This window comes from Panulirus ornatus, chromosome 3 (genome assembly GCF_036320965.1).
Source record: "Panulirus ornatus isolate Po-2019 chromosome 3, ASM3632096v1, whole genome shotgun sequence".
In the NCBI taxonomy this organism is placed as follows: domain Eukaryota; kingdom Metazoa; phylum Arthropoda; class Malacostraca; order Decapoda; family Palinuridae; genus Panulirus; species Panulirus ornatus.
In genome coordinates this window covers 32552609-32578692 of record NC_092226.1, presented here as the reverse complement: position 1 = coordinate 32578692, position 26084 = coordinate 32552609, and the positions used below count along the sequence as shown (strand labels likewise).

Here is a 26084-nt window from a genome sequence, read left to right as displayed (position 1 = left end):
CAGAACTCTTCCCTGGTTTTCTTCGTTATTGCTTCTCTTTCTCTCTCTCTGGGTTTTCTTAATTATCACAACTGTCTTAACTCACTAGATCAGTATTTTGACATATTATTCTATCTGTCCACATATCTATCTATCTATCTTTCCAACAATCATCCTGCCTATTCATATATCTAATCTGTTCACCTTTCTCATTTTCACCAACTCTCACATTCTTGACCATCGTCAGCCGTGCTCGCTCAAGGGAAACGTGTGTGTGTGTGTGTGTGTGTGGGTGGGTGGGTGGGTGTGTGTGTGTGTGTAATAACATTCACTGTAATAAATGATCTTGTAGTAATCTTGTACTAACTGTATGTACTGTAGGGATTGAGAGTTCAACATTCGTGGGGTCCTCATCTCTTGAACACTTTTCTACTATCATTCAACTTGTGTATGTTGTCCACATTTACATATATTCCGGTCATCCAGTCACCTTGTATTATAGAAGTTATTTTTTTTACGTGTTTTCCATGTTTTACGTCACAAATTTCGAGGAACTGGTTTCTGATGAGGTCATAAAACTGGTGTAAAAGCTTAACTTGTGATCAAGTCTCCTCTTCCACTTTAGTCTTTCATTGTGGTCAAATTAATGGCATTTAACCTCTTCCTGTAACTGTTTCAGTTCCGATACCACATTGTTTTTGTCCTTTGCATCTTATCGATTATAATCTTTGTTCTTAAGGTACGGCAACGAGACTTGAGAAGCATATTATCGTTTTGGCCTGAAATACAATGTGGACAACTTGTTCATTGTTTATCTATTCATGTTCTTAAACGTAATTATAATGTTTGCCAGCAGACAGTTTGTCTTGTTTACTATTCTCCTAATGTTGACTTTGGCGTGAGGTTAGGTCCATTATAGACTCTACATTTCGTGTAACACTGATTTCTGCGACTTATTCCCTGCTAGATGATAATAGTACTGAAACCTTCTTCCACTGTGTCCCAGCCTCACTATTTTGCATTTACGTACTCGTGATGATCTTCATCAATCATGTATTACATACACGTTGGAGCTTGTCTAAGTCACCTTTCAAGTTGATGTTATCCTCTTCATTTCTTACTTCTCTAAGGACATTGGCATTATCTCAAAACATACTCAGGTTGAAGCCCAACTTATCCAGCGAGTCATTTACCTAGTATTCATTATCACAGCCTGAACTTGCAAGAGCGTGTGAGGCATGCACGGGATAGAGCGTTTTAGTGGGCAGCGTGATGACAATGGTCAGAATCAGGGCATATGAAGCGGTCAGGGGAAACCACAAAAATGTTTGCTGGACTTGGCTGCGGACGGGGGCCCTCTTTTCGGTGCATAATTCATGAATCCGGTTTCAACTCATTAGGCTGTTCGTATGATTAACTCAGAGCGCCTAGATAGCTCAGATGGGAGAGCGTTAGACTGAAGATCTAAAGGTCCCCGGTTCGATCCCGGGTCTGGGCAATATCTTATATATGAACTTTACCACCCACGTAATGGAGTGTATTGGCTTATCTCGTCTCAACGTATCTTCAGACTCTCACTGTGTGTGTACACTTACATTCTCTCTTTCCATTTTCTCCTGATTTTCTTTCTCATAAATGATAACATTTCACTCTTTCCTCTGTCTCCACCTATCCCTCTCTTTCTCGGTCTCTCTGTTTCTATCTTGCATCTCCTTTGCACAATCTTTCACTACCGCCATTCTAGTCACAACTGGTCAGGAAAATGGTGCATAGAATGTGTGTCTAGTGTTATCCAGGATATGTGTGTGTGTGTGCTGAGGAGGCGGAGATAGAGAGAGAGAGAGTCTACGCCTCTCATATTAGGGTAAAGTTTATAAATACTCTAAATTGCCCAGACCCGGGATCGAACCGGGGACCTTTAGATCTTCAGTCTAACGCTCTCCCATCTGAGCTATCTAGGCGCTCTGACAAGCTTACTGGTAAGTTATATAATGATACTCGTCAGAGCTCTTCCCTGGTTTTCTTCGTTATTGCTTCTCTTTCTCTCTCTCTGGGTTTTCTTAATTATCACAACTGTCTTAACTCACTAGACCAGTCTATTGACAAATTATCCTATCTGTCCACATGTCTATCTATCTTTCTAACTGTCATCTTGCCTAGTCGTATACGTAATCTGTTCATCTTTCTCATTTTCACCAACTCTCACATTCTTGACCATCGTCAGCCGTGTTGGCTCAGGGGAAACGTGTGTGTGTGTGTGTGTGTGTGTGTGTGTGTGTGTGTGGGTGGGTGGGTGGGTGTGAGTGTTTAATAACAATCACTGTAATAAATAATCTTGCAATAATCTTGTAGTAATCTTGTACTAACTGTATGTACTGTGGGGATAGAGAGTTCAGCATTCGTGGGGTCCTCATCTCTTGAACACTTTTCCACTATCATTCAACTTGTGTATGTTGTCCACATTTACATATATTCCAGTCATCCAGTCACCTTGTATTATAAAAGTTATTTTTTTTTTTACATGTTTTCCATGTTTTACGTCACAAATTTCGAGGAACTGGTTTCTGATGAGGTCGTAAAACTGGTGTAAAAGCTTAACTTGTGATCAAGTCTCCTCTTCCACTTTAGTCTTTCATTGTGGTCAAATCAATGGCGTTTAACCTCTTCCTGTAACTGTTTCAGTTCCGATACCACAGTGATTTTGTCCTTTGCATCTTATCGATTATAATCTTTGTTCTTAAGGTACGGCAACGAGACTTGAGAAGCATATTATCGTTTTGGCCTGAAATACAATGTGGACAGCTTGTTCAATGTTTATCTGTTGATGTTCTTAAACGTAATTACAATGTTTGCCGGTAGACAGTTTGTCTTGTTTACTATTCTCCTAAGGTTGACTTTGGCGTGAGGTTAGGTCTATTATAGACTCTACATTTCGTGTAACACTGATTTCTGCGACTTATTCCCTGCTAGATGATAATAGTACGGAAACCTTCTCTCACTGTGTCTCACCCTCACTATTTGGCATTTATGTACTCGTGATGATCTTCATCAAACATGTATCACATAAACGTTGGCATTATCTCAAAACATACTCAGGTTGAAGCCCAACTTATCCAGCGAGTCATTTACCTAGTATTCATTATCATAGGCTGAACATGCAGGAGCGTGTAAGGCATGCACGGGATAGAGCGTTTTAGTGGGCAGCGTGATGACAATGGTCAGAATCAGGGCATATGAAGCGGTCAGGGGAAACCACAAAAATGTTTGCTGGACTTGGCTGCGGACGGGGGCCCTCTTTTCGGTGCATAATTCATGATGCTGGTTTCAACTCATTAGGCTGTTCGTATGAATAACTCAGAGCGCCTAGATAGCTCAGATGGGAGAGCGTTAGACTGAAGATCTAAAGGTCCCCGGTTCGATCCCGGGTCTGGGCAATATCTTATCTATGAACTTTACCACTCAAGTAATGGAGTGTATTGGCTTATCTCGTCTCAACGTATCTTCAGACTCTCACTGTGTGTACACTTACATTCTCTCCCTTTCTCCATTTTCTCCTTATCTTTCGCTCTCATAAATGATAACATTTCACTCTTTCCTCTGTCTCCACCTATCCTTCTCTTTCTCTGTCTCTCTGTTTCTATCTTACATCTCCTTTACACCATCTTTCAATACTGCCATTCTAGTCACAACTGGTCAGGAGAATTGTGCATAGAATGTGTGTCTAGTGTTATCCAGGATATGTGTGTGTGTGTGCTGAGGAGGAGAGAGAGAGAGAGAGAGTCTGCGCCTCTCATATTAGGGTAAAGTTTATAAATATTCTAAATTGCCCAGACCCGGGATCGAACCGGGGACCTTTAGATCTTCAGTCTAACGCTCTCCCATCTGAGCTATCTAGGCGCTCTGACAAGCTTACTGGTAAGTTATATAATGATACTCGTCAGAAGCTCTTCCCTGGTTTTCTTCGTTATTGCTTCTCTTTCTCTCTCTCTGGGTTTTCTTAATTATCACAACTGTCTTAACTCACTAGATCAGTATATTGACATATTATTCTATCTGTCCACATATCTATCTATCTATCTTTCCAACAATCATCCTGCCTATTCATATATCTAATCTGTTCACCTTTCTCATTTTCACCAACTCTCACATTCTTGACCATCGTCAGCCGTGCTCGCTCAAGGGAAACGTGTGTGTGTGTGTGTGTGTGTGTGGGTGGGTGGGTGGGTGGGTGTGTGTGTGTAATAACATTCACTGTAATAAATGATCTTGTAGTAATCTTGTACTAACTGTATGTACTGTAGGGATTGAGAGTTCAACATTCGTGGGGTCCTCATCTCTTGAACACTTTTCTACTATCATTCAACTTGTGTATGTTGTCCACATTTACATGTGTTCCGGTCATCCAGTCACCTTGTATTATAGAAGTTATTTTTTTTTACGTGTTTTCCATGTTTTACGTCACAAATTTCGAGGAACTGGTTTCTGATGAGGTCATAAAACTGGTGTAAAAGCTTAACTTGTGATCAAGTCTCCTCTTCCTCTTTAGTCTTTCATTGTGGTCAAATTAATGGCATTTAACCTCTTCCTGTAACTGTTTCAGTTCCGATACCACAGTGTTTTTGTCCTTTGCATCTTATCGATTATAATCTTTGTTCTTAAGGTACGACAACGAGACTTGAGAAGCATATTATCGTTTTGGCCTGAAATACAATGTGGACAGCTTGTTCAATGTTTATCTATTCATGTTCTTAAACGTAATTATAATGTTTGCCGGTAGACAGTTTGTCTTGTTTACTATTCTCCTAATGTTGACTTTGGCGTGAGGTTAGGTCCATTATAGACTCTACATTTCGTGTTGTAACACTGATTTCTGCGACTTATTCCCTGCTAGATGATAATAGTACGGAAACCTTCTCTCACTGTGTCCCAGCCTCACTATTTTGCATTTACGTACTCGTGATGATCTTCATCAATCATGTATTACATACACGTTGGAGCTTGTCTAAGTCACCTTTCAAGTTGATGTAAGCCTCTTCATTTCTTACTTCTCTAAGGACATTGGCATTATCTCAAAACATACTCAGGTTGAAGCCCAACTTATCCAGCGAGTCATTTACCTAGTATTCATTATCACAGCCTGAACTTGCAGGAGCGTGTGAGGCATGCACGGGATAGAGCGTTTTAGTGGGCAGCGTGATGACAATGGTCAGAATCAGGGCATATGAAGCGGTCAGGGGAAACCACAAAAATGTTTGCTGGACTTGGCTGCGGACGGGGGCCCTCTTTTCGGTGCATAATTCATGAATCCGGTTTCAACTCATTAGGCTGTTCGTATGATTAACTCAGAGCGCCTAGATAGCTCAGATGGGAGAGCGTTAGACTGAAGATCTAAAGGTCCCCGGTTCGATCCCGGGTCTGGGCAATATCTTATATATGAACTTTACCACCCACGTAATGGAGTGTATTGGCTTATCTCGTCTCAACGTATCTTCAGACTCTCACTGTGTGTACACTTACATTCTCTCTTTCTCCATTTTCTCCTTATCTTTCGCTCTCATAAATGATAACATTTCACTCTTTCCTCTGTCTCCACCTATCCTTCTCTTTCTCTGTCTCTCTGTTTCTATCTTACATATCCTTTACACCATCTTTCAATACTGCCATTCTAGTCACAACTGGTCAGGAGAATTGTGCATAGAATGTGTGTCTAGTGTTATCCAGGATATGTGTGTGTGTGTGCTGAGGAGGAGAGAGAGAGAGAGAGAGTCTGCGCCTCTCATATTAGGGTAAAGTTTATAAATATTCTAAATTGCCCAGACCCGGGATCGAACCGGGGACCTTTAGATCTTCAGTCTAACGCTCTCCCATCTGAGCTATCTAGGCGCTCTGACAAGCTTACTGGTAAGTTATATAATGATACTCGTCAGAGCTCTTCCCTGGTTTTCTTCGTTATTGCTTCTCTTTCTCTCTCTCTGGGTTTTCTTAATTATCACAACTGTCTTAACTCACTAGATCAGTATATTGACATATTATTCTATCTGTCCACATATCTATCTATCTATCTTTCCAACAATCATCCTGCCTATTCATATATCTAATCTGTTCACCTTTCTCATTTTCACCAACTCTCACATTCTTGACCATCGTCAGCCGTGCTCGCTCAAGGGAAACGTGTGTGTGTGTGTGTGTGTGTGTGGGTGGGTGGGTGGGTGGGTGTGTGTGTGTAATAACATTCACTGTAATAAATGATCTTGTAGTAATCTTGTACTAACTGTATGTACTGTAGGGATTGAGAGTTCAACATTCGTGGGGTCCTCATCTCTTGAACACTTTTCTACTATCATTCAACTTGTGTATGTTGTCCACATTTACATATATTCCGGTCATCCAGTCACCTTGTATTATAGAAGTTATTTTTTTTACGTGTTTTCCATGTTTTACGTCACAAATTTCGAGGAACTGGTTTCTGATGAGGTCATAAAACTGGTGTAAAAGCTTAACTTGTGATCAAGTCTCCTCTTCCTCTTTAGTCTTTCATTGTGGTCAAATTAATGGCATTTAACCCCTTCCTGTAACTGTTTCAGTTCCGATACCACAGTGTTTTTGTCCTTTGCATCTTATCGATTATAATCTTTGTTCTTAAGGTACGACACCGAGACTTGAGAAGCATATTATCGTTTTGGCCTGAAATACAATGTGGACAGCTTGTTCAATGTTTATCTATTCATGTTCTTAAACGTAATTATAATGTTTGCCGGTAGACAGTTTGTCTTGTTTACTATTCTCCTAATGTTGACTTTGGCGTGAGGTTAGGTCCATTATAGACTCTACATTTCGTGTAACACTGATTTCTGCGACTTATTCCCTGCTAGATGATAATAGTACGGAAACCTTCTCCCACTGTGTCTCACCCTCACTATTTGGCATTTATGTACTCGTGATGATCTTCATCAAACATGTATCACGTACACGTTGGAGCTTGTCTGAGTCACCTTTCAAGTTGATGTTATCCTCTTCATTTCTTACTTCTCTAAGGACATTGGCATTATCTCAAAACATACTCAGGTTGAAGCCCAACTTATCCAGCGAGTCATTTACCTAGTATTCATTATCACAGCCTGAACTTGCAGGAGCGTGTGAGGCATGCACGGGATAGAGCGTTTTAGTGGGCAGCGTGATGACAATGGTCAGAATCAGGGCATATGAAGCGGTCAGGGGAAACCACAAAAATGTTTGCTGGACTTGGCTGCGGACGGGGGCCCTCTTTTCGGTGCATAATTCATGAATCCGGTTTCAACTCATTAGGCTGTTCGTATGATTAACTCAGAGCGCCTAGATAGCTCAGATGGGAGAGCGTTAGACTGAAGATCTAAAGGTCCCCGGTTCGATCCCGGGTCTGGGCAATATCTTATATATGAACTTTACCACCCACGTAATGGAGTGTATTGGCTTATCTCGTCTCAACGTATCTTCAGACTCTCACTGTGTGTACACTTACATTCTCTCTTTCTATTTTCTCCTGATTTTCTTTCTCATAAATGATAACATTTCACTCTTTCCTCTGTCTCCACCTATCCCTCTCTTTCTCAGTCTCTCTGTTTCTATCTTACATCTCCTTTGCACAATCTTTCACTACTGCCATTCTAGTCACAACTGGTCAGGAAAATGGTGCATAGAATGTGTGTCTAGTGTTATCCAGGATATGTGTGTGTGTGTGTGTGTGTGTGCCGAGGCGGAGATAGAGAGAGAGAGAGTCTACGCCTCTCATATTAGGGTAAAGTTTATAAATACTCTAAATTGCCCAGACCCGGGATCGAACCGGGGACCTTTAGATCTTCAGTCTAACGCTCTCCCATCTGAGCTATCTAGGCGCTCTGACAAGCTTACTGGTAAGTTATATAATGATACTCGTCAGAGCTCTTCCCTGGTTTTCTTCGTTATTGCTTCTCTTTCTCTCTCTCTGGGTTTTCTTAATTATCACAACTGTCTTAACTCACTAGACCAGTCTATTGACAAATTATCCTATCTGTCCACATGTCTATCTATCTTTCTAACTGTCATCTTGCCTAGTCGTATACGTAATCTGTTCATCTTTCTCATTTTCACCAACTCTCACATTCTTGACCATCGTCAGCCGTGTTGGCTCAGGGGAAACGTGTGTGTGTGTGTGTGTGTGTGTGTGTGGGTGGGTGGGTGGGTGTGAGTGTTTAATAACAATCACTGTAATAAATAATCTTGCAATAATCTTGTAGTAATCTTGTACTAACTGTATGTACTGTAGGGATAGAGAGTTCAGCATTCGTGGGGTCCTCATCTCTTGAACACTTTTCCACTATCATTCAACTTGTGTATGTTGTCCACATTTACATATATTCCAGTCATCCAGTCACCTTGTATTATAAAAGTTATTTTTTTTTTTACATGTTTTCCATGTTTTACGTCACAAATTTCGAGGAACTGGTTTCTGATGAGGTCGTAAAACTGGTGTAAAAGCTTAACTTGTGATCAAGTCTCCTCTGCCACTTTAGTCTTTCATTGTGGTCAAATCAATGGCGTTTAACCTCTTCCTGTAACTGTTTCAGTTCCGATACCACAGTGATTTTGTCCTTTGCATCTTATCGATTATAATCTTTGTTCTTAAGGTACGGCAACGAGACTTGAGAAGCATATTATCGTTTTGGCCTGAAATACAATGTGGACAGCTTGTTCAATGTTTATCTATTGATGTTCTTAAACGTAATTACAATGTTTGCCGGTAGACAGTTTGTCTTGTTTACTATTCTCCTAAGGTTGACTTTGGCGTGAGGTTAGGTCTATTATAGACTCTACATTTCGTGTAACACTGATTTCTGCGACTTATTCCCTGCTAGATGATAATAGTACGGAAACCTTCTCTCACTGTGTCTCACCCTCACTATTTGGCATTTATGTACTCGTGATGATCTTCATCAAACATGTATCACATAAACGTTGGCATTATCTCAAAACATACTCAGGTTGAAGCCCAACTTATCCAGCGAGTCATTTACCTAGTATTCATTATCATAGGCTGAACATGCAGGAGCGTGTAAGGCATGCACGGGATAGAGCGTTTTAGTGGGCAGCGTGATGACAATGGTCAGAATCAGGGCATATGAAGCGGTCAGGGGAAACCACAAAAATGTTTGCTGGACTTGGCTGCGGACGGGGGCCGTCTTTTCGGTGCATAATTCATGATGCTGGTTTCAACTCATTAGGCTGTTCGTATGAATAACTCAGAGCGCCTAGATAGCTCAGATGGGAGAGCGTTAGACTGAAGATCTAAAGGTCCCCGGTTCGATCCCGGGTCTGGGCAATATCTTATCTATGAACTTTACCACTCAAGTAATGGAGTGTATTGGCTTATCTCGTCTCAACGTATCTTCAGACTCTCACTGTGTGTACACTTACATTCTCTCCCTTTCTCCATTTTCTCCTTATCTTTCGCTCACATAAATGATAACATTTCACTCTTTCCTCTGTCTCCACCTATCCTTCTCTTTCTCTGTCTCTCTGTTTCTATCTTACATCTCCTTTACACCATCTTTCAATACTACCATTCTAGTCACAACTGGTCAGGAGAATGGTGCATAGAATGTGTGTCTAGTGTTATCCAGGATATGTGTGTGTGTGCTGAGGAGGAGAGAGAGAGAGAGAGAGTCTGCGCCTCTCATATTAGGGTAAAGTTTATAAATATTCTAAATTGCCCAGACCCGGGATCGAACCGGGGACCTTTAGATCTTCAGTCTAACGCTCTCCCATCTGAGCTATCTAGGCGCTCTGACAAGCTTACTGGTAAGTTATATAATGATACTCGTCAGAGCTCTTCCCTGGTTTTCTTCGTTATTGCTTCTCTTTCTCTCTCTCTGGGTTTTCTTAATTATCACAACTGTCTTAACTCACTAGATCAGTATTTTGACATATTATTCTATCTGTCCACATATCTATCTATCTATCTTTCCAACAATCATCCTGCCTATTCATATATCTAATCTGTTCACCTTTCTCATTTTCACCAACTCTCACATTCTTGACCATCGTCAGCCGTGCTCGCTCAAGGGAAACGTGTGTGTGTGTGTGTGTGTGTGGGTGGGTGGGTGGGTGGGTGTGTGTGTGTAATAACATTCACTGTAATAAATGATCTTGTAGTAATCTTGTACTAACTGTATGTACTGAAGGGATTGAGAGTTCAGCATTCGTGGGGTCCTCATCTCTTGAACACTTTTCTACTATCATTCAACTTGTGTATGTTGTCCACATTTACATATATTCCGGTCATCCAGTCACCTTGTATTATAAAAGTTATTTTTTTTACATGTTTTCCATGTTTTACGTCACAAATTTCGAGGAACTGGTTTCTGATGAGGTCATAAAACTGGTGTAAAAGCTTAACTTGTAATCAAGTCTCCTCTTCCTCTTTAGTCTCTCATTGTGGTCAAATTAATAGCATTTAACCCCTTCCTGTAACTGTTTCAGTTCCGATATCACAGTGATTTTCTCCTTTGCATCTTATCGATTATAATCTTTGTTCTTAAGGTACGGCAACGAGACTTGAGAAGCATATTATCGTTTTGGCCTGAAATACAATGTGGACGGCTTGTTCATTGTTTATCTATTCATGTTCTTAAACGTAATTATAATGTTTGCCGGTAGACAATTTGTCTTCTTTACTATTCTCCTAATGTTGACTTTGGCGTGAGGTTAGGTCCATTATAGACTACATTTCGTGTAACACTGATTTCTGCGACTTATTCCCTGCTAGATAATAATAGTACTGAAACCTTCTCTCACTGTGTCCCAGCCTCACTATTTTGCATTTATGTACTCGTGATGATCTTCATCAAACATGTATCACATAAACGTTGAAGCTTATCTGAGTTACCTCTCAAGTTGATGTAATCCTCTACATTTCTAAGTTCTCTAAGGACATTGGCATTATCTCAAAACATACTCAGGTTGAAGCCCAGCTTTTCCAGCGAGTCATTTACCAAGTATTCATTATCACAGCCTGAACTTGCAGGAGCGTGTGAGGCATGCACGGGATAGAGCGTTTTAGTGGGCAGCGTGATGACAATGGTCAGAATCAGGGCATATGAAGCGGTCAGGGGAAACCACAAAAGTGTTTGGTGGACTTGGCTGCGGACGGGGGCCCTCTTTTAGGTGCATAATTCATGGTGCTGGTTTCAACTCATTAGGCTGTTCGTATGATTAACTCAGAGCGCCTAGATAGCTCAGATGGGAGAGCGTTAGACTGAAGATCTAAAGGTCCCCGGTTCGATCCCGTGTCTGGGCAATATCTTATCTATGAACTTTACCACTCAAGTAATGGAGTGTATTGGCTTATCTCGTCTCAACGTATCTTCAGACTCTAACTGTCTGTACAATTCATTCTCTCTCTCCCTCTCCATTTTCTCCGTATTTTTCGCTCTCATAAATGATAGCATTTCACTCTCCTTTTTTCTCTACCAATCCCTCTTTTTCTCTGTGACCCTGTTTCTGTTTCATATCTTTACAGTATCTTTCACATCTGCTATTCTAGTCACAACTGGTCAGGAGAATTGTGCATAGAATGTGTGTTTAGTGTTATCCAGAATGTGCGTGTGTGTGTGTGTGTGCTGAGGCGGAGGGAGAGAGTCTGCGCCTCATATTATGCGTAGTAAAGTTTATAAATATTCTAAATTGCCCAGACCCGGGATCGAACCGGGGACCTTTAGATCTTCAGTCTAACGCTCTCCCATCTGAGCTATCTAGGCGCTCTGAAAAGCTTGCTGGTAACGTAGAATATGATACTCGTCAGAGCTCCTAGGTTAGCTTCGTTATTTCTCTCTCTCTCTCTCTCTCTCTCTCTCTCTCTCTCTCTCTCTCTCTCTCTCTCTCTCTCTCTCTCTCTCTCTCTCTCTATTTCTCAAATCTCAACAGATAAGTCTATTAATTCATTATTCTAGTTGTTCACATGGCTGTCTATTTATCTAACAGTCATCCTGCCTCTTCATATATATATATATATATATATATATATATATATATATATATATATATATATATATATATATATATATCTATATCTTCATCTCTTTCATTTTCACCAACTCTCACATTCTTGACCATCGTCAGCCGTGCTGGCTCAGGGGAAACGTGTGTGTGTGTGTGTGTGTGTGTGTGTGTGTCTGTGTGTTTGTGTAATAACATTTATTATAATAACTTATCTTGTAATAATTGTACTAACTGTATGTACTGTAGGGATAGAGAGTTCAGCATTCGTGGGGTCCTCATCTCTTGAACACTTTTCTACTATCATTCAACTTGTGTATGTTGTCCACATTTACATATATTCCGGTCATCCAGTCACCTTGTATTATAAAATTTATTTTTTTTTTACATGTTTTCCATGTTTTACGTCACAAATTTCGAGGAACTGGTTTCTGATGGGGTCGTAAAACTGGTGTAAAAGCTTAACTTGTGATCAAGTCTCCTCTTCCACTTTAGTCTTTCATTGTGGTCAAGTTAATGGCATTTAACCTCTTCCTGTAACTGTTTCAGTTCCGATACCACAGTGATTATGTCCTTTGCATCTTATCGATTATAATATTTGTTCTTAAGGTACGGCAACGAGACTTGAGAAGCTTATTATCGTTTTGGCCTGAAATACAATGTGGACAGCTTGTTCATTGTTTATCTATTCATGTTCTTAAATGTAATTATAATGTTTGCCGGTAGACAGTTTGCCTCGTTTACTATTCTCCTAATGTTGACTTTGGCGTGAGGTTAGGTCCATTATAGACTCTACATTTTGTGTAACACTGATTTCTGCGACTTATTCCCTGCTAGATGATAATAGTACTGAAACCTTCTTTCACTGTGTCCCAGCCTCACTATTTTGCATTTATGTACTCGTGATGATCTTCAAGTTGATGTAATCCTCTTCATTTCTTACTTCTCTAAGGACATTGGCATTATCTCAAAACATAGTCAGGTTGAAGCCCAACTTTTCCAGCGAGTCATTTACCTAGTATTCATTATCATAGCCTGAACATGCAGGAGCGTGTGAGGCATGCACGGGATAGAGCGTTTTAGTGGGCGACATGATGACAATGGTCTGAATCAGGGCATATGAAGCGGTCAGGGGAAACCACAAAATTTTTTGGACTTGGCTGCGGACGGGGGCCGTCTTTTCGGTGCATAATTCATGGTGCTGGTTGCAACTCATTATGCTGTTCGTATGAACAACTCAGAGCGCCTAGATAGCTCAGATGGGAGAGCGTTAGACTGAAGATCTAAAGGTCCCCGGTTCGATCCCGGGTCTGGGCAATTTAGAATATTTATGAACCATACCCAAACACAAGAGCCACAGACTATATCAGTCACAGCACAGACACACACACTCTGGGTAACACCACACACTCGTGGTCTATTCACGAGTCCCTAAGTCAATGTGACTGAGGGTAGTCAAGAATACACAAGTTACTGAAAAGGTGAGAGAAAGAGAGAGAGAGATAGAGATGGGGGGAGGGCGAAAGTTTGGGACGTTATTTTTGAGAGTGAAAACTAGACAGAAATGAAAGAAAATGCAAGTGTGTGGAGGTATTGGGAGACTTAGTAAGTCTATACATTCTAATGTTTAGGTAAGTTAATAGATCAGAAACTGCCCAGACCCGGGATCGAACCGGGGACCTTTAGATCTTCAGTCTAACGCTCTCCCATCTGAGCTATCTAGGCGCTCTGAGAAGCTTATTGGTAACTTAGAATATGCTACTCGTCACAACTCCTTTTAGGTTTTCTTCGTTATTACTCTCTCTCTCTCTCTCTCTCTCTCTCTCTCTCTCTCTCTCTCTCTCTCTCTCTCTCTCATCCCATTTCTCAAATCTCAACAGATAAGTCTATCTATTCATTATTCTGTCTGTTCACATGTCTGTCTATCTACCTAACAGTCATCCTGCCTCTTCATGTATCTATCTCTTCATCTTTCTCATTTTCATCAACTCTCACATTCTTGACCATCGTCAGCCGTACTATCTCAGAGGAAACGTGTGTCTTGTGTGTGTAATAACTTAATGGTTGTTAACTATTTGTACTGTAATGATAGGGAGTTCTGCACTCATGGGTTCTCATCTGTTAATCATTTTCTACCATCATACAACTTGTGGATGTTGTCCACATTTACAGTTTCTTCACTCAGTTTATTCCAGTCATCCACAGCTCATGTACTATAGGAGTAAATCTTAACATGTTTTCTATCAAGTGTCTTGCTTATTTTCATGTTACGGCTTCCAGTTGCTCTACCTGCCAATTTCGAGGAACTGGTCACTGAAGAGGTCATGAAATTGGTTCAAAAACAATTGTTGTGATCAAGTCTCCCCCAATTCTTTTGTCTTCCATTGCGGTCAGATTAATGGCATTTAATCTCTTTCCGTAACTCTTGTTATCTGAATTCCGATATCACAATGTTTTTGACCTCCTTTAGATCTTTTCTCTCATGATTATTTGTCTCAAGATAAAGTAACGAGACTTGAGAAGCATATTATGGTTTGGGACTGCAACACAATGTGGAGAGCTTTTCTCATTATAATTCATCCATGTTCTTGACTGCAATTATAATGTTTGCCAGCAGACAGTTTGTCTTCTTTATCATTCTCCTAAGACTGACTGTGGCGAGAATTTACGTCCATTACAGACTCCATTGTTCGTCTAACACCGATTCCTGCAACATATTCCCTGCTCGATGATAATAGAACCGAAGCCTTCTTTCACTGTGTCCCAGCCTCACTATTATCCATTTACATACTCGTGATGAATTTCATCAAACATGTATCAACAAACGTTGGAATTTGTCTTAGTCACCTTTCAAGTTGATGCAGTTCTCTTTATTTCTTACTTCTCTAAGGACATTGGCATCATCTGCAAACATATTCAGATTGAAGCCCAACTCTTCCATCGAGTCATTTACCTAGTTATCATTATCACAGCCTGAACATGCAGGAGGGTGCGAGGTATGCACGGGATAGAGCGTTTTAGGGAGCGACGGATGACATTGGTCTAAATTAGGTCATATGAAGCAGTTAGGGAAACCACAAAAAGGTTCGTTAGGCTCAGCTGTGGACGGGGGCATCTTTTTGATGCATAATTCATCATGCTGGTTTCAACTTATTATGTCGTTCGTGCGAATAACTCAGGGTGCCTAGATAGCTCAGCTGGGAGAGCGTTAGACTGAAGATCTAAAGGTCCCCGGTTCGATCCCGGGTCTGGGCAATTTCTTATCTATGAACTTACCCAGATATTAGAGTGTACAGACTTACCTAGTCTCGCTATACCTCCACACACTCACACTTTCTGTGCATACTATCATTTTCTTTCTCTCGTTTCTCTCAAGCTTTCACTCAAAAGATGATAACGTTTCACTGTTTCGTCTCTCTCTCTCTCTCTCTCTCTCTCTCTCTCTCCTTTTATGTACTTATTCAGTTCTTGACCATCCTCAGTCACACTGTCTCTTGAATAGACCACGAGTGTGTGGTGTTACCCAGTGTGTGTGTCTGTGCTGTGACTAATATAGTCCACGGCTCTCGTGTCTGGATGTGGTTCATAAATATTCTAAATTGCCCAGACCCGGGATCGAACCGGGGACCTTTAGATCTTCAGTCTAACGCTCTCCCATCTGAGCTATCTAGGCGCTCTGACAAGCTTACTGGTAAGTTAGAACATGATACTCGTCAGAGCTCTTCCCTGGTTTTCTTTATTTCATTCTCTCTCTCTCTCTCTCTCTCTCTCTCTCTCTCTCTCTCTCTCTCTCTCTCTCTCTCTCTCTCTCTCTCAATATGTTTTTTTCATCATCACATCTATTAGTCTATTTCCTGTCTGTGCATCTTTATATCTATGTCTCACAATCTCCCTGGCTATCTATCTATTCATCTATCCCATTGTCACCAACACTCCTGCTTTTGACAGTACTAGCTCAGGGCAAACGTGCATACAATGTGTGTGTGTGTGTGTGTGTGTGTGTGTATAATAACTTATGCCCTATAGAGTTGTAACTTTGGTGTACAGATAGGGTGTTTTCCACTCTCGGGGTCCCCATCTCTCGATTATATTTTCTACTATCATACAACTTGTGTATGTTGTCCACATTTACAGTTTCTTCACTCAGTATATTCCAGTCACCCACTACTCTTATGCTATAAAAGTACTTCTTTCCTTGTTTTACTTGCTTTCCAACAAGTTTCTTGCATGTTTCCATGTTACGGCTTCCAGTTTCTTTGTCCACAAACTTCGAGGAGCTGGTCACTGACGAGGTCATAAAACTGGTGTAAAAACTTTACTGTTGCGATCGTCTTACCTGACTCTTCAGTCTTCCAGTGCAGTTGAATTAATGACATTTAACTGTTTGCTGTGAATCTGTTATTTCAATTCCTGTGCCACAAAGTTTTTGTCGTTTGCATCTTTTCAATTAGCACTTTTCTTCTTAAGGTGCGACAAACGAGGCTTGAGTAGCATAGTATCATTTTGGCCTGAAATACAATGTGGACAAGTTGTTCAGTATTCATCTGTCCGTATTCTTGAATGCAACAGTAATGTTTACCAGTAGACAGTTTATCTACTGGCGAGCAGTTAGGTACAACATGGGTTCCATAGTCCGTCTGACACAGATTCCCACAGGTTATTCCCTGCTAGATAATCATCGTACTGAAGCATTCTTTCACTGTGTCCCATCCTCATCACTTTGCATTTACGTCCTCTCGATGAATTTCCTTAACCATGTATCACACAAACGTTGGAGCTTGTTCAAGTCAAATTTCAAGTTGATGCAATCCTCTTCATTTCTTACCTCCCTAAGGACATTGGCATCATCTGCAAACATATTCATGTTGGAGGCAAACTCTTGCAACACGTCATTTACACTGTTATCATTATCATAGTCTGAAGATGCAGGAGGGTGCGAGGCATGCACGGGATAGAACGTTTTAGGGAGCGACGGTTGACAGTGGTCTAAATTAGGTCATATGAAGCAGTTAGGGAAACTACCAAAAGGTTCGCCAGGCTCTGCTGTGGACGGCGGCATCTTTTCGATGCATAATCCATGATGCTGGTTTCAACTCATTAGGTCGTTCGTGCGAATAACTCAGGGTGCCTAGATAGCTCAGATGGGAGAGCGTTAGACTGAAGATCTAAAGGTCCCCGGTTCGATCCCGGGTCTGGGCAATTTCTTATCCATTGATTTACCCAAATGTTAGAGACTTACCCAGTCTCGCTTTACCTCCACACACTCTCAAACTTTATGTGCATACTATCATTTTCTCTCGTTTTTCTCAAGCTTTCACTCAAAAGATGATAACGTTCCACTCTTTCGTCTCTCTCTCTCTCTCTCTCTCTCTCTCTTTATGTACTTATTCAGTTCTTGACCATCCTCAGTCACACTGTCTTAGGGACTCTTGAATAAACCACGAGTGTGTGGTGTTACCCAGTGTGTGTGTCTGTGCTGTGACTTATATAGTCCACGGCTCTCGTGTCTGGATGTGGTTCATAAATATTCTAAATTGCCCAGACCCGGGATCGAACCGGGGACCTTTAGATCTTCAGTCTAACGCTCTCCCATCTGAGCTATCTAGGCGCTCTGAGAAGCTTATTGGTAACTTAGAATATGATACTCGTCACAACTCCTTTTAGGTTTTCTTCGTTATTACTCTCTCTCTCTCTCTCTCTCTCTCTCTCTCTCTCTCTCTCTCTCTCTCTCTCTCTCTCTCTCTCTCTCTCATCCCATTTCTCAAATCTCAACAGATAAGTCTATCAATTCATTATTCTGTCTGTTCACATGTCTGTCTATCTGCCTAACAGTCATCCTGCCTCTTCATGTATCTATCTCTTCATCTTTCTCATTTTCATCAACTCTCACATTCTTGACCATCGTCAGCCGTACTGGCTCAGAGAAAACGTGTGTGTGTGTGTGTGTGTGTGTATGTAATAACTTAATGGTTGATGTTGTGTGTGTGTGTTGTGTGTGTAATAACTTAATGGTTGTTACCTATTTGTACTGTAGTGATAGGGAGTTCTGCACTCATGGGTTCTCATCTGTTAAACATTTTCTACCATCATACAACTTGTGTATGTTGTCCACATTTACAGTTTCTTCACTCAGTTTATTCCAGTCATCCACAGCTCATGCACTATAAGAGTAAATCTTAACATGTTTTCTATCAAGTGTCTTGCATATTTTCATGTTACGGCTTCCGCTTGCTCTACCTGCCAATTTCGAGGAACTGGTCACTGAAGAGGTCATGAAATTGGTTCATAAACAATTGTTGTGATCAAGTCTCCCCCAATTCTTTTTTCTTCCATTGCGGTCAGATTAATGTCATTTAATCTCTTTCCGTAACTCTTGTTATCTGAATTCCGATATCATAATGTTTTTGTCCTTCTTTAGATCTTTTCTATCATGATTATTTGTCTCAAAATAAAGTAACGAGACGTGAAGAAATGTTATCGTTTTGGACTGCAACACAATGTGGAGAGCTTTTGCCATTTTGATTCATCCATTTTCTTGATTGCAATTATAATGTTTGCCAGCAGACAGTTTGTCTTCTTTATCATTCTCCTAAGATTGACTGTAGCGAGAAGTTAGGTCCATTATAGACTCCATTGTTCGTCTAACACCGATTCCTGCAACATATTCCCTGCTCAGTGATAATAGAACCGAAGCCTTCTTACACTGTGTCCCAGCCTTACTACTATCCATTTACATACTCGTGATGAATTTCATCAAACATGTATCACACAAACGTTGGAATCTGTCGTCATCTTTCAAGTTGATGCAGTTCTCTTCATTCCTTACTTCTCTAAGGACATTGGCATCATCTGCAAACATATTCAGATTGAAGCCCAACTCTTCCATCGAGTCATTTACCTAGTTATCATTTTTACAGCCTGAACATGCAGGAGGGTGCGATGCATGCACGGGATAGAGCGTTTTAGGGAGCGACGGATGACATTGGTCTAAATTAGGTCATATGAAGCAGTTAGGGAAACCACAAAAAGGTTCGTTAGGCTCGACTGTGGACGGCGGCATCTTTTCGATGCATAATCCAAAGTGCTGGTTTCAACTTATTAGGTCGTTCGTGCGAATAACTCAGGGTGCCTAGATAGCTCAGCTGGGAGAGCGTTAGACTGAAGATCTAAAGGTCCCCGGTTCGATCCCGGGTCTGGGCAATTTCTTATCTATGAACTTACCCAGATATTAGAGTGTACAGACTTACCTAGTCTCGCTATACCTCCACACACTCACACTTTCTGTGCATAATATCATTTTCTTTCTGTCGTTTCTCTCAAGCTTTCACTCAAAAGATGATAACGTTTCACTCTTTCGTCTCTCTCTCTCTTTCGTCTCTCTCTCTCTCTCTCTCTCTCTCTCTCTCCTTTTATGTACTTATTCAGTTCTTGACCATCCTCAGTCACACTGTCTTAGGGACTCTTGAATAAACCACGAGTGTGTGGTGTTACCCAGTGTGTGTGTCTGTGCTGTGACTTATATGGTCCACGGCTAACGTGTCTGGATGTGGTTTGTAAATATTCTAAATTGCCCAGACCCGGGATCGAACCGGGGACCTTTAGATCTTCAGTCTAACGCTCTCCCAGCTGAGCTATCTAGGCGCTCTGACAAGCTTACTGGTAAGTTAGAAAATGATACTCGTCAGAGCTCTTCCCTGGTTTTCTTTATTTCATTCTCTCTCTCTCTCTCTCTCTCTCTCTCTCTCTCTCTCTCTCTCTCTCTCTCTCTTGCACACACACACACACACACACACATACTATGTTTTCTTCATCATCACATCTGTTAGTCTATTATCCTGTCTGTCCACCTTTCTATCTATGTCTCACAATCTTCCTGGCCATGTATCCCATTGTCACCAACACTCCTGCTTTTGACCATATTATCTCATGGCAAACGTCCATGCAATGTGTGTGTGTGTGTGTGTGTGTGTGTGTGTGTGTGTTTAATAACATGCCTTATAGTGTTATAACTATGTTGTACAGATAGGGAGTTTTATACTCTCGGGGTCCCCATCTCTTGATTATATTTTCTACTATCATACAACTTGTGTGTGTTGTCCACATTTACAGTTTCTTCACTCAGTATATTCCAGTTAACCACTACACTTATGCTATAAAAGTACTTCTTTCCTTGTTTTACTTGTTTTCCAACAAGTTTCTTGCATATTTCCATGTTACGGCTTCCAGTTTCTTTGTCCACAAATTTCGAGGAGCTGGTCACTGACGAGGTCATAAAACTGGTGTAAAAACTTTACTGTTGCGATCGTCTTACCTGACTCTTCAGTCTTCCAGTGCAGTTGAATTAATGACATTTAACTGTTTGCTGTGAATCTGTTATTTCAGTTCCAGTCCCACAATGTTTTTGTCCTTTTGCATCTTTTCAATTAGCACTTTTCTTCTTAAGGTGCGACAAACGAGGCTTGAGTAGCATAGTATCATTTTGGCCTGAAATACAATGTGGACAAGTTGTTCAGTATTCATCTGTCCGTATTCTTGAATGCAACAGTAATGTTTACCAGTAGACAGTTTATCTACTGGCGAGCAGTTAGGTACAACATGGGTTCCATAGTCCGTCTGACACAGATTCCTACAGGTTATTCCCTGCTAGATAATCATCGTACTGAAGCATTCTTTCACTGTGTCCCATCCTCATCACTTTGCATTTACGTCCTCTCGATGAATTTCCTTAACCATGTATCACACAAACGTTGGAGCTTGTTCAAGTCAAGTTTCAAGTTGATGCAATCCTCTTCATTTCTTACCTCCCTAAGGACATTGGCATCATCTGCAAACATAGTCATGTCGGAGGCTAACTCCTGCAACATGTCATTTACATAGTTATCTTTATCATAGTCTGAAGATGCAGGAGGGTGCGAGGCATGCACGGGATAGACCGTATTAGGGGGCGATATGCTAACAGTGCGCTGAATCTGGAAAGCACAGAAAGGCCTGTTGGGCTTGGTTGTGGAAACAAGATCATGTTTCGGTGCGTTATCCATGATAATGGGTTCTAGTCATTGGGTTGTTCATGAGAATAACTCGGGGTGTCTAGATAGCTCAGTCTGAAAAACGTACGATTCCGGGTCTGGGCAGTTTCATATCTCTGAACTTACTCAAAAATTTGTGTATAGACTTAACTATTGTTAACCTACCTCCACACACTCACACTTTGTGTGTATACTCGCATACTCTCTCTCTTTTTTCTCTCTAACCCTTCATTTTTATGAATAAAAACGTTACATTATTTTGTCCCTTTCTCTCGCCTTTATTTGACTATCCCCGCTTATACTAGCGCAGAGGAATCGTGCATAGAATGACAGTATGTGGTGTTAACCCAGTGTGTGTGAGTGTGTTTGAGTCTGTTGCGTGGCTGAGTATGAGCCTCTAGTATTTGGATATAGTTCATAAATATGATAATTGCCCAGACCCGGGATCGAACCGGGGACCTTTAGATCTTCAGTCTAACGCTCTCCCATCTGAGCTATCTAGGCGCTTACTCTGAAAAGCTTAATAGCAAGTTATAAAATGATACTCGTCAGAGCTCTTTCCAGGTTTTCTTTATTACATTTCTCTTTCTCCCTTCAAGAACTTCAAATTCCCCCAGTGTTGTGATGAAGCTACCAAGAAAGGAAATTGGATGTCAGCATGTATTAACGGACACTTTACATACGAAAGCAAGGATGCAGTATTGCCACTGTACCTAAGTGTAATTATACCACACCTTGAACAGTCAGTGCAGTTTTGTGTTCCTCCACTTAAGCAAGGATACTCTTAGATTGGAAGCAGCACAGAGAATTATGACTAAATTGATCATTTTCTTGCTTAACAAACCATATGAGGAGAGACTACGAGAATTAAACTTGTTTTCCCTAAGCAAGAGGCGTCTATAGAGCAAATAGATAGAGGGGTTTAAAATACTTAAAGGATTCAACAACGTCGATGTTGAAAATTTCTTTACAGTAGCGCCAACATTACCAACGAGAGAAAATGGACTAAAACTTAAGAGGCCACATACTTAATCTGGACTGTACAAAACATTTCTTAACCAACGACATTATTTATGCATGGGATAATTCCTAGAAAATATTGTTCAGAGCAACAACCTTGATACCTTCAAAGTTAGATTTGATCATCAGTCGTCACACTTTTCTTGTTCGTGTGAATGACTCAGAGCGCCTGGATAGCTCAGTTGGGAGAGCGGTAGACTGAAGATCTGAAGGTCCTCTCTTCAGTCCCGGGTCTGGGCAATTTCTAATCAGTAAACTTACCCAAATATTAGAGTGTATAGACTTATCTAATCTCAGGCTCCCTACACACACACAACACACACACACACACACCCATTGTGTGCATACTCACATTACCTTTTTTTCCATGTAACTTTCACTTTCACGAATGACAACGTTACATTGTGTCGTCTCATTTTCTCGCTGTCTTTGTCCTCTCTCTCTCTCTCTCCTTTTCAATGCCTCTCCTATTGTTGACCGTCCCCGGTCATACTGACTTATGGGAATCTTGCAAAGAATGCAAGTGTGTGTGTGTGTGTGTGTGTCTGCCGTGACTAACACAGTGTGTAGCTCTTGTGTTCGGATATGTTTTATAAATATTATCATTGCCCAGACCCGGGATCGAACCGGGGACCTTTAGATCTTCAGTCTAACGCTCTCCCATCTGAGCTATCTAGGCGCTTTGAGTAGCTTACTGGTAATTTGTAAAATGATACTCGTCAGAGCTCTTTCCAGGTTTTCCTTATCAATACTCTCTCTCTCTCTCTCTCTCTCTCTCTCTCTCTCTCTCTCTCTCTCTCTCTCTCTCTCTCTCTCTCTCTCCCTCAAGATTTTTTTTATCACATCTCTCATTCGATCACTCTATTGATTTATCATTCTGTATGTCCACTTTGTATCTACCTATCTAACATTCTTTCTGCCTATTCATATATCTATATATTCATCTTTCTCATTTTCTTCAACTCGTCCATACTTGACCATCGCCAGCCGTACTGGCTCAGGGGAAACGGGGATAGAATGTGTGTGTGTATAATAACTTTTGCTGTAATAACTTACAATATAATAACTATGTAAGCTATTTGTATAATACTGTATTGATAGGGAGTTCAGCATTCGTGGGGTCCTCATCTCTCAAGCATTTTCTACCATCATTCAACTTGTATATGTTGTCCACATTTACCTCCATTCCAGTCATCCAGTCACCTTGTATTATAAAAGTTATTCTTTTCTTGTTTTCCAACAAGTTTTTTGTTTATTTCCATGTTACGGCTTCCGATTGCTGTCTTCGCAAATTTCGAGGAACTAGTAAATGATGAGTTCACTTAAATTGGCATAAAGATAACTTGTGATCAAGTCTTCCATTGCGGTTAGATTAATGGCATTAAACCTCATGCTGTAACTCTGTTATTTAAGATTCGGTAACATATTGTTTTGTTCTCCCTTGGATATTTGCAATTATGATTTTGTTTTCTCAAGGTAAGGTAAGGAGACGAGAAGTACATTATTGTTTTGGACTGCAGTACAGTATGGAGAGCATTTCCAGTTTTCATTTATCCATGTTCTTGAGTGTAATTATAATGTTTGCCAGCAGACATTTTGTCTCTAGTGAGAGTTTATGTCCATTATAGACTCCACAATTCGTGTAACACACAGATTCCTGCTGCTTATTCCCTGCTGGATAATAATAGTACTGAAGCCCTCTTTCACTGTGTCCCAGCCTCTCTATTTTGCATTTACATTTTCGTGATGAATTTCATCAAACATATATCACACAAATGTTTGAGCTTGTCTGAATCACTTTTCAAGTTGATGTAAATAGCTTCATTTCTAACTTCTGTAAGGACATTTACATAGATGTCATTATCATAGCCTGAACATGCAGGAGGGTGCGAGGCGTGCACGGGATAGAGCGTATTAGGGGAATAAGTGATGACAGTGGGCAGAATCAGGGCTTATGAAGCGGTCAGGGGAAACAGAAAAATGGTTTGACGGACTTGGCTGTGGATAGGGGGCATCTTTTCGATGCATAATCCACGAAACTATTCAAATCATTGGGGGGTTCTTGCGAATAACTCAGAGCGCCTAGATAGCTCAGATGGGAGAGCGTTAGACTGAAGATCTAAAGGTCCCCGGTTCGATCCCGGGTCTGGGCAGTTTCTTATCTGTGAACTTACCCAAATATTAGAGTGTATAGACTTACCTAGTCTCACTATACCAACACACGCTTGCATTCTGTGTGTATATTTTCGTTTTCTTTCTCGTTTCTCTCTAACTTATATTCTTAAAAAATAGTAACGTTCCACTCTCTCTCTCTCTCTCTCTCTCTCTCTCTCTCTCTCTCTCTCTCTCTCTCTCTCTCTCTCTCTCTCTCTCTCTCTCTCTCTCTCTCTCCTTTTCAGTACCTCGTCTATTCTTGACCATCCCTGGTCACACTAGCTCAGGGGAATCGTGCACAGAATACGATTGTTTGGTGTTACCCAAAGTGTGTTTGTCTGTCTGTGTCGTGACAAAGAGTCTGCAGCTAATGTATTTAGACGGAGTTCATAAATATTACCATTGCCCAGACCCGGGATCGAACCGGGGACCTTTAGATCTTCAGTCTAACGCTCTCCCATCTGAGCTATCTAGGCGCTCTGAGAATTGTAAGTTGTGAAATGATACTCGTCGGAGCTCTTTCTTGGTTTTCTATATATTTACATCTCTATGTATCCCATTCCAGTTGTCTCTTTCATCTATTGTTCTATGTCTGTCTAGACAGTCTGTCAACCTGTCTATATACCTGTCACTCATATTCATCTTTCTCATTTTCACCAACTTTCCTATTCTTGACCATCGTCAGCCATACTGGCCCAGGGGAAACGTATAGAGAGTGTGAGTTTGTTGAGTTATCCAGTATGTGTGTGTGTGTGTGTGTGTGTGTGTGTAAATGAATAGATAAATAACTATGTAATTGTTCATTGGATATGGGCAGCCATTTGGATGAAAAGACAATTTAGGTATTACAGGTATTACAGAACAAGGAGGCCATGATAGTCACCAGCTAACTAATCATAGAAGAGCTTACCGTTAGGGTTGGCTGGATGTTTCCACACTTTTGGATAAGCATGTGAGTGAGGTACACCCTCCAGTGTGGCAGATATACGGGGATGTTTACAGAGTCAATGGTATGTTTTATATATTATGGCTTAACTGAATAGTTACAGTAGCTGTTATTGCCCCATAGCCTAATTGACACGAAACTACATAGCTATACACTTGTTCATGGGTTGTTTAGGAAATTCATCATGGTAGGTAGAGGACTGTTCTTATATCTGTCTGTACGATCTCTGATGTGAACAAGTCCATTGTGGTGACGAACGGTGGTCCGTGGTGGAGGGGTGTCGGTGGGAGGAGGTCTCGGTGACGGGGGTGAAGTCAGCATGTTATTGCCAAACTGCCGTGTGAGCAGCAGTTGTCGGTCGGAGAGGGTGGAAAGGCTCAGCAAGATGAGGGTTTCTTGGTAGATGGTGTAAGAAGGGCCCAGAGTGAATCTGCATGCCCTTTACTGCACTTGTTCCTATCTGTGTGTGTGTGTGTGTGTGTGTGTGTGTGTGTGTGTGTGTGTGTGTGTGTGTGTTTAATAACTAAATGGTTATTGCCTATTCTTACGGTAAGTGAAGGGAGTTTTACACTCGTGGAGTCGCTCTCTCTCGAACATGTTCTACTTTCATACAGTTATGTTATCCACATTTACGTTTTCTTCACTCAGTATATTCCAGGTATCCATTACTCTCATACAATAAAAGTAATTCTTCACATCTTTTCCGACATGTTTCTGGCCTATTATCATGTTATGGCCTGCGGTTGCTCTATCCCTGCATTTCTTAAAAATTATTCACGCCATTGAATAGAAACCTTAACGGCTGTGATCAAGTCTCCCCTTACTCTTCACTCTTCTGTTGTAATCAAAGTTATGGCAACTCGGCTTTTTTAACTCCAAATTCCTTCATTCTTTTGTCCTCCTGTGGACCTTTTCTATTAGAATCGTTGTTCTTCTCAAGGTACGTTGAC

The 26084-nt window shown here is 40.9% G+C and overlaps 24 non-coding genes across 24 annotated transcripts; 11 read left to right on the top strand and 13 right to left on the bottom strand.

Annotated features, from left to right (window-relative positions):
- The first annotated feature begins 1404 nt into the window (after positions 1-1404).
- Positions 1405-1477, top strand: TRNAF-GAA (transfer RNA phenylalanine (anticodon GAA)). Its single transcript has one exon. It is a non-coding gene; the product is annotated as a tRNA-Phe (tRNA).
- Positions 1478-1867: 390 nt separating this feature from the next.
- TRNAF-GAA (transfer RNA phenylalanine (anticodon GAA)) lies at positions 1868-1940 on the bottom strand. Its single transcript has one exon. It is a non-coding gene; the product is annotated as a tRNA-Phe (tRNA).
- Positions 1941-3340: 1400 nt separating this feature from the next.
- Positions 3341-3413, top strand: TRNAF-GAA (transfer RNA phenylalanine (anticodon GAA)). The gene has a single exon. It is a non-coding gene; the product is annotated as a tRNA-Phe (tRNA).
- Positions 3414-3803: 390 nt separating this feature from the next.
- Positions 3804-3876, bottom strand: TRNAF-GAA (transfer RNA phenylalanine (anticodon GAA)). Its single transcript has one exon. It is a non-coding gene; the product is annotated as a tRNA-Phe (tRNA).
- A 1452-nt stretch (positions 3877-5328) lies between these two features.
- On the top strand, positions 5329-5401 carry TRNAF-GAA (transfer RNA phenylalanine (anticodon GAA)). The gene has a single exon. It is a non-coding gene; the product is annotated as a tRNA-Phe (tRNA).
- Positions 5402-5789: 388 nt separating this feature from the next.
- Positions 5790-5862, bottom strand: TRNAF-GAA (transfer RNA phenylalanine (anticodon GAA)). The gene has a single exon. It is a non-coding gene; the product is annotated as a tRNA-Phe (tRNA).
- A 1447-nt stretch (positions 5863-7309) lies between these two features.
- TRNAF-GAA (transfer RNA phenylalanine (anticodon GAA)) lies at positions 7310-7382 on the top strand. The gene has a single exon. It is a non-coding gene; the product is annotated as a tRNA-Phe (tRNA).
- A 395-nt stretch (positions 7383-7777) lies between these two features.
- TRNAF-GAA (transfer RNA phenylalanine (anticodon GAA)) lies at positions 7778-7850 on the bottom strand. Its single transcript has one exon. It is a non-coding gene; the product is annotated as a tRNA-Phe (tRNA).
- A 1390-nt stretch (positions 7851-9240) lies between these two features.
- TRNAF-GAA (transfer RNA phenylalanine (anticodon GAA)) lies at positions 9241-9313 on the top strand. The gene has a single exon. It is a non-coding gene; the product is annotated as a tRNA-Phe (tRNA).
- Positions 9314-9701: 388 nt separating this feature from the next.
- TRNAF-GAA (transfer RNA phenylalanine (anticodon GAA)) lies at positions 9702-9774 on the bottom strand. The gene has a single exon. It is a non-coding gene; the product is annotated as a tRNA-Phe (tRNA).
- Positions 9775-11217: 1443 nt separating this feature from the next.
- TRNAF-GAA (transfer RNA phenylalanine (anticodon GAA)) lies at positions 11218-11290 on the top strand. Its single transcript has one exon. It is a non-coding gene; the product is annotated as a tRNA-Phe (tRNA).
- A 387-nt stretch (positions 11291-11677) lies between these two features.
- On the bottom strand, positions 11678-11750 carry TRNAF-GAA (transfer RNA phenylalanine (anticodon GAA)). Its single transcript has one exon. It is a non-coding gene; the product is annotated as a tRNA-Phe (tRNA).
- A 1482-nt stretch (positions 11751-13232) lies between these two features.
- TRNAF-GAA (transfer RNA phenylalanine (anticodon GAA)) lies at positions 13233-13305 on the top strand. The gene has a single exon. It is a non-coding gene; the product is annotated as a tRNA-Phe (tRNA).
- Positions 13306-13640: 335 nt separating this feature from the next.
- Positions 13641-13713, bottom strand: TRNAF-GAA (transfer RNA phenylalanine (anticodon GAA)). Its single transcript has one exon. It is a non-coding gene; the product is annotated as a tRNA-Phe (tRNA).
- A 1457-nt stretch (positions 13714-15170) lies between these two features.
- Positions 15171-15243, top strand: TRNAF-GAA (transfer RNA phenylalanine (anticodon GAA)). The gene has a single exon. It is a non-coding gene; the product is annotated as a tRNA-Phe (tRNA).
- A 345-nt stretch (positions 15244-15588) lies between these two features.
- TRNAF-GAA (transfer RNA phenylalanine (anticodon GAA)) lies at positions 15589-15661 on the bottom strand. The gene has a single exon. It is a non-coding gene; the product is annotated as a tRNA-Phe (tRNA).
- A 1453-nt stretch (positions 15662-17114) lies between these two features.
- On the top strand, positions 17115-17187 carry TRNAF-GAA (transfer RNA phenylalanine (anticodon GAA)). Its single transcript has one exon. It is a non-coding gene; the product is annotated as a tRNA-Phe (tRNA).
- A 336-nt stretch (positions 17188-17523) lies between these two features.
- On the bottom strand, positions 17524-17596 carry TRNAF-GAA (transfer RNA phenylalanine (anticodon GAA)). The gene has a single exon. It is a non-coding gene; the product is annotated as a tRNA-Phe (tRNA).
- Positions 17597-19115: 1519 nt separating this feature from the next.
- Positions 19116-19188, top strand: TRNAF-GAA (transfer RNA phenylalanine (anticodon GAA)). Its single transcript has one exon. It is a non-coding gene; the product is annotated as a tRNA-Phe (tRNA).
- A 368-nt stretch (positions 19189-19556) lies between these two features.
- Positions 19557-19629, bottom strand: TRNAF-GAA (transfer RNA phenylalanine (anticodon GAA)). The gene has a single exon. It is a non-coding gene; the product is annotated as a tRNA-Phe (tRNA).
- Positions 19630-21445: 1816 nt separating this feature from the next.
- On the bottom strand, positions 21446-21518 carry TRNAF-GAA (transfer RNA phenylalanine (anticodon GAA)). Its single transcript has one exon. It is a non-coding gene; the product is annotated as a tRNA-Phe (tRNA).
- Positions 21519-22640: 1122 nt separating this feature from the next.
- Positions 22641-22713, bottom strand: TRNAF-GAA (transfer RNA phenylalanine (anticodon GAA)). Its single transcript has one exon. It is a non-coding gene; the product is annotated as a tRNA-Phe (tRNA).
- A 1401-nt stretch (positions 22714-24114) lies between these two features.
- TRNAF-GAA (transfer RNA phenylalanine (anticodon GAA)) lies at positions 24115-24187 on the top strand. The gene has a single exon. It is a non-coding gene; the product is annotated as a tRNA-Phe (tRNA).
- Positions 24188-24591: 404 nt separating this feature from the next.
- On the bottom strand, positions 24592-24664 carry TRNAF-GAA (transfer RNA phenylalanine (anticodon GAA)). Its single transcript has one exon. It is a non-coding gene; the product is annotated as a tRNA-Phe (tRNA).
- Between the last annotated feature and the right edge of the window lie 1420 nt (positions 24665-26084).